Raw genomic sequence first — 7,217 nt, 5'->3', positions numbered from 1 at the left:
ACTCTTGAATAGATCGATTAGAAAGGATATCTTTGAGGTGATTTCGTACCTTACCATAATCTCTTCGTTTGTTCTCAGCTATTAGTGACTTTGGAGTGACTCTTTGTTGCATGTGGAGGGATAGTTATGTGATCCAATTATGTTATTATTGTTGAGAGAACTTGCACTCATGAAAGTATGAACCCTAGGCCTTGTTTCAACGCATCGCAATACTGTTTACGCTCACTTTTACCATTAGTTACCTTGCTGTTTATATATTTTCAGATTACAAAAACCTATATCTACTAACCATATTGCACTTGTATCACCATCTCTTCGCCGAACTAGTGCACCTATACAATTTACGATTGTATTGGGTGTGTTGGGGACACAAGAGACTCTTTGTTATTTGGTTCCAGGGTTGCTTGAGAGAGACCATCTTCATCCTACGCCTCCTACAGATTGATAAACCTTAGGTCATCCACTTGAGGGAAATTTGCTACTTTCCTACGAACCTCTGCACTTGGAGGCCCAACAACGTCTACAAGAAGAATGCTGTGTAGTATACATCAATGATCCAATTGGAGTACGCGCCGTACTTTTTAGAGAGTTCGGCTTCCGTCCATTCGGCGACAAAATCACCAGTACTTGCGACTTAATGGCTCGCCGTGGTTTATATGTTATGTCGAACGGGAGGAGCTCAATAGCCCATTTAGCAATCCGGCCTGTGGCATCGCGATTATTTATTAGGGCCATTTGCATTTCTGTCCCTAACTCGAACCACCTAATCAGATATACCCCTGATTCGAAAGCCTGATCAAATTTGCCCCTCCTCCGTTAGGTGCCCTTATAGAAATGCCCTTCTGCGCCGTTACCGTCCAGTCAAACAGCTTTGACCGTCCTGAAAAAAATAGCAAAAAATATCTAAAAATCCTAAAATTTTGTGAGATCGAAGATACTCATGTGCCCAAGGTGTGTGCAAATTTTCGTGCTATTTGGACATTCCAGGAGCTCGTGGCGAGGAAAAACAGTTAATCTGCACGCTTGTGAACAATAAATTCGAAATAAAATAGCAAGACGATTTAAAAAAATATGAAATTTTTTGGCATCAAAGTGGCTTGGGTGCACAAGGTACTTGCAAGTTTTTGTGATCAAATGACATGCGAGGAGCTCTAGCAAGAAAAAACAAAATAGTCATTTTTTCCCAAGTTTTTTCCTGAGCCAAATTTTGTTTTTTTCTCCACAAGCCCCTCCAATGTCCAAACACAACAAAAATATGCACGCAGCTTGCAGACTCGCGCCTCTTTGATGCCAAAATATTTCATATTTTTTTGAATTTTCATGCTATTTTTTTGAATTTACTGTTCACAGGCTTACATATTTATTGTTTTTCCTCGGACACAAGCTCCTGGAATGTACAAACAGCACTAAACTTTTCACGCGCCTTGCAAACTTGAGTATCTTTGATCCCACAAATTTTCAGATTTTTTAGAATGTTTTTGCTATTTTTTTCAGGACGGTCAAAGCCCTTTGACCGGCTTTGACCTGCTTTGACCGGACGGTAACGACACAGAAGGGTATTTCTGTAAGTGCACCTAACGGCGGAGGGGCAAATTTGAGCAGGCTTTGAAATTAGGGGTAAATCTGAGAGTGGGTGCAAATTAGGGGCATAGATGTAAATGTCCCTATTTATTATGTCGTTGAGTGGTACTTCGGAGGCCACCTTAATTGAACACTCTTGAAAGTAGTGTCGTAGTTTCTGAGATGCCATGAAGACCGTGTATGCTATCTTTTGATAATGTGGGTACCGTGATTTGCATGGAGTGAGGACAGTGGATACGTAGTATACCGGCTTTTGAAGCGGGAACTTATGTCCGTCCGTCTCTCATTCAATGACGAGCACTGCGCTTACAACTTGGTGTGTTGCCGCTATGTATAACAACATTGGTTCGCCGACATTTGGCACGGCCAAGATTGGGTTGGTGGCCAATACGACTTTTATTTCTTCCAATCCGGCCGTGGCCGCATCCGTCCACTCGAAGTGTTCGGTGCGTCGAAGAAGGCGATAAAGAGGTAGTGCCTTTTCTCCTAATCGGGAGATAAAGCGGCTTAAGGCAGCCACGCATCCAGTTAATTTCTGGATTTGCTTGAGGTCTGTTGGGATAGCCAACTATGACAAAGCTCGGATTTAAGCCGGATTTTCTTCAAGTCCTCTATTGGAGACGATGAAGCCCAAGAGCTTTCCGGCGGGCACGCCGAAAATGCATTTTTCCGGATTGAGCTTGATGTCATATGTTCGGAGATTGTCGAACGTGAGCCTCAAGTCGTCTATTAAGGATTCGACGTGTCTTATTTTAATGACCACATCGTCTATGTATGCCTCCACTGTTTTGCCGATTTGTGTTTCCAGGCATGTCTGAATCATGCGTTGATAGGTTGCACCGGCATTTTTTAGCCCGAAAGGCATGGTGTTAAAACAGAAGGGGCCGTATGGAGTGATGAATGCCGTTGCGGCTTGATCGGGCTCCACCATCATAATTTGATGGTATCCGGAGTATGTGTCGAGGAAGCACAATGAGTCGTGTCCTGCGGTAGCGTCGATAATTTGATCGATGCGGGGGAGGGGGAAGGGATCCTTGGGGAAAGCCTTGTTAAGGTACTTGAAATCGACACATAGGCGCCAGGATTTGTCCTTCTTTGGTACCATCACCAGGTTTGCTAGCCAGTCTGGATGTTTTATTTCTCTAATGAATCCGGCCTCGAGTAACTTGGCTAGCTCTTCTCCCATGTCTTGTCTCTTAGGCTCAGAGAAACGCCGAAGAGTCTGCTTGACCGGCTTGAACCCCTTTAGAATGTTAAGGCTATGCTCGGCCAACCTACATGGGATTCCTGGCATGTCTGAAGGATGCCGGGCGAAGATGTCCCAATTTTCGCGCAAGAACTCCCGTAGTGCAGCGTCTGTTGTGGGGTTCAGCTGTGCCCCGATGGATGCTGTTTTTGTAGGGTCCGTTGGGTGGACCTGGAATTTGACTATTTCGTCCGTTGGTTTGAAAGAGGTGGACTTGGGTCTTTTGTCGAGTATCACGTCGTCCCTGTCCACCGTGGAGCGAAGCACAGTTAGTTCTTTGGCCGCAAGGGCTTCGTATAACGCCTCGAGGGCTAGTGCGGCGGTTTTATTTTCTGAGCGGAGTGCTATGTCTGGATCACTAGCCAGAGTGATGATTCCATTGGGCCCGGGCATTTTGAGCTTCATGTACCCGTAATGGGGTATAACTTGGAAGATCGTGAATGCCTCCCGCCCTAGAAGGGCGTGGTATCCACTACTGAACGGGGCCAATTGGAATGTGATTTCTTCGGACCTATAATTCTCCAGCGTGCCGAATACCGTGTCTAGTGTGATTTTCCCGCACATTGTGCCTCCCGACTAGGGATGATTCCTCTGAAGGTTGTGCTGCTTTGCTCAATGCGGCTCTTGTCTATTTCCATTTTGTTAAGAGTTTCCTCGTAGATGAGGTTTAATCCGCTGCCACCATCCATGAGCACTTTAGTAAGACGGTAGCCATCCACAATTGGACTAAGGACCAAAGCGACTGGTGCTCGGGCTGTTCGGAATTGGAGTTCATCACTGGCATTGAAGGTTATGGCCATGTCGTTCCATGGATTTATTGCTGCAACGTGGCAGACTTCGGCAAGGCTGCGGAGTGTTCGCTTGCGCCTATTATTTGAGGCGAAGGTCTTGAAGACTATCAATACTGTATTTTTATTTTCCCCGGGATGGTGCTCTGTTGTATTGTTGATGAGGATATCCTCGCGCGCTCTTGGCCACCTGCCGGAGTATCCAACATGCTCTAAGGCTGTGTGTTGGCATCGTATCCGTTGTACAGTGAATTTTGCATGGCCCATTGAGCCATCCCTCCAATACAGTTCTACGCCCTGTAGTGGGCTTTTGTTTCTTTGTAATTGAATCGGGTGACTTACGAGAGTACACCCTTTTAGTTCGGAGGGGGGTTTAGTGAGAGCCGGAGGGTCCCAGAATTTTGTTTGGGTTGTCCAAGCGCTTTTCATCGCACAGTACTTCCGTACTATGGCCGCCAAGTCAGCAAATTGTGCTATGTCATGACGACTTATGGCGTTGAGGATTCCCTTGTCCGTGCAATTTTTGCAAAAGAATGAAATTGCGTCTTCCTCACGACAGTCCTTGACCTTGCTCATTACAAGGAGGAATCTGGCCCAATAGTGATGTACTGTCTCTTGGGGCTCTTGTCTAATGTGGGAAAGATCACTTGAGTCTGGGTGGGTAGTTTTAGGTCCAAACCCTGACCCAATCTGAGACCCAGGGGCGGAGGAGTTTCCGATCTTGGTAGTTCGGACTCCGGGATGTTGCCCAATAGTTCTGGCCCGCTGTTTGATTCTAGGTTCGAAGCTTGGACCATGTTCTCCCATGGACGGGTATCCGGCTCGGAGAGCTCGGGAATCCGGACATAGTTTGTCCTCAAAATAGAGGAAGAATTGCTATATTGCTCCTCCACCACCGTTATCTGATGGGTGACCGGCAGAGAGTTAATCTCCCTTTGGTCGGGTTTAAGCCCGATCTGTTCATAGTCCGTTGTGACTCCCAGGGCGGCGATGTGATCCAAGAGCTCGTTCAAGGAAGAGAGCTCTATTGGATCCATCTGCTCGGGGAATTCCGAGCCGATGTGGAGGCTGTTTTTGATGACCCGAGAAGTCATCGTCGGCATGACAGCCGAACAGGCGGTCATGATGAATCCGCCTAGTAGGAGAGTTTGGCCTGCAGCCAGGGCTCCCCCCGATGTAATGTTGTCCTTGACAACAGGACGAGCCATCAAGCCTTATCGTGGCGGCACAGTGGAACTCTCAATGAAAGCACCAATGTTAGTGTCAAAACCGGCGGATCTCGGGTAGGGGGTCCCGAACTATGCGTCTAAGGCGGATGGTAACAGGAGGCGGGGGACACAATGTTTACCTAGGTTCGGGCCCTCTCGATGGAGGTAATACCCTACTTCCTGCTTGATTGATCTTGATGATATGAGTATTACAAGAGTTGATCTACCACGTGATCGTAGAGGCTAAACCCTAGAAGCTAGCCTATGATTATGATTGTTCTTGTCCTACGGACTAAACCCTCCAGTTTATATAGACACCGGAGGGGGCTAGGGTTACACAGAGTCGGTTACAAGGGAGGATATCTACATATCCGAATTGCCAAGCTTGCCTTCCACGCAAAGAAGAGTCCCACCCGGACACGGGACGAAGTCTTCAATCTTGTATCTTCATAATCCAATAGTCCAGCCAAAGGATATAGTCCGACTGTCCGAGGACCCCCTAATCCAGGACTCCCTCATCCGTGGACCCACGTGAGCTCGTGTACATGCCAGCACCAACGCTTGTGCCCGTGCGCGCCCCTCCACCCACCGTGGCACCGGTTCCCATGCGTTTGCCTGCACCCGCCGTGCCCGTGCCCATGCGTGCACCCCCCTCAGCGGTATCGGACACCATCATCGACCGCTACCTCGCAGCACTGCTAGTTGCCGTCCTTGCACGCCCCGCCCGTCGATCGCGTGACGACATGATGTTTGATTTCCAAGTGAAGAACATTATGTGCCGCCTTGAAGACTTCAACAAGGGCATCCCGGAGGACGACAACGACAACGCCGGTGTGGCACGCCGCCTCCGCCACTGCCGAAAATAGTTTTTTTGGGTTTAATACTGGATCCCAATCATATGAATATTAATTCGCATTGTGAATGAATGAAATATATGGTTTGAACAAACTTGCATTTTTCCCTCTTAATTATCGGACTAATCAAATGATTTGCTTTTGAAAAAAAATGTCAATGGTTTTTAAATATGAAACACTCATCGCAAATGTTTTAGTTAGAACACCCGTATGCAAACCGACAGCTTCCCTGGGAAGCCAAGGGAAAATGTGCCGAGCAGGATGTCTGCAACTCCTGATCACAAACGTTTTAGATAGAACACCTGTATGCAAAGTGAGAGTTATGGTCTTCCCCAGTAAGTCAAGGAAAAATTCGCAGCATAGGAGTTGTGCATCTCTTCAACGCAAACGGTTCAGATTTAATACGGTATGCAAAGCCAGACTTCGGCGCTAAGCCAAGAGAAAATGTGCCAAGCAGGATTTGTACATCCCTTCAACGGAAACAATTGTTTTGGATGACCCATATGCAACCATGTACAAACAATTTGGTAAGATTTGCATCTGTCATATTGGGTATATTGCCATTTGTCAAACTAGAAAGATTGACATTTGTTGATGTAGTAACATTGCCATTTGTCAACCTTGTAACACTACGATTTGTCAAAATATGCAGCTAAATATCACTAGCACTATCTAATTTTTGCAACTAAAATTCAGTAATTAAGCATAGATTTCATTCATAGATTAAGCAGTCGTTCTTTATACAAGTAGTTCAACTCGACAGCTGAACCGACCAAACTTTTCCCCAATTGTTGCCAACCACATAGTTAAATAGCTAGTTCAACTATATATACTAGCTAATTTTAAGTATGCTGTACAGTTTCACCACATCTATAGTTAGATGAACTAAACAAAATAGACCCTAAATACTACTACTACGGAGGGGCTTTGTACTACTTCCGACAGCCTCTCCTCTGCCGAGCGCGCTCAATAAGAGGCGGACGAGGAGGAGCCTACCGTCGAGCTGGACAACTGCAATACGGTGTCTGCCGCCGCTGCACCTTCAGCAACGCTCACCTCGAACACCCTCTGCCGCTCTAGACGACCCCTCTCGAAGCGGTGGTTCTCCTCATAGATCTCCCGATTCCTCGCCTCTGCGGCGGCGTGTGCTGCGGCCACAACGGCGATAAAGCTCTTTGCATGCTCGACGAGGCGCTCCTCCTCCTCCCATAGGAACTCAATGTAGCACGCAAGGTCATTGATGCATGTGCGGGCCTCCACCTCTGCCTCCTGCCTTCGGGCGGCAGTGGCAGAGCGGGTGATGACCCCGGCTGTCGACGGTGGGGTGGCAGCCACGACGGCCGATGATGGGGTGGCGGTCACGACCACTACCACCCTCCTTCGGGCCGCGGCAGCGGAGCGGGTGATGGCCACGGTGGCCGGCAGTGGGGTGGCAGCCACGATGGCCACCTCCTGCCTTTAGGCCGTGGCGGCGGAGCGGGCGATGGCCCTGGCTTTTGATGATGGTGTGGCAGCCATGATAGAAGTCGGTGGGGTGGCA

Source organism: Triticum dicoccoides, chromosome 7A, assembly GCF_002162155.2.
Source record: "Triticum dicoccoides isolate Atlit2015 ecotype Zavitan chromosome 7A, WEW_v2.0, whole genome shotgun sequence".
Classification (NCBI taxonomy): Eukaryota; Viridiplantae; Streptophyta; class Magnoliopsida; order Poales; family Poaceae; genus Triticum; species Triticum dicoccoides.
Note: the sequence above shows the minus strand (reverse complement) of the source record.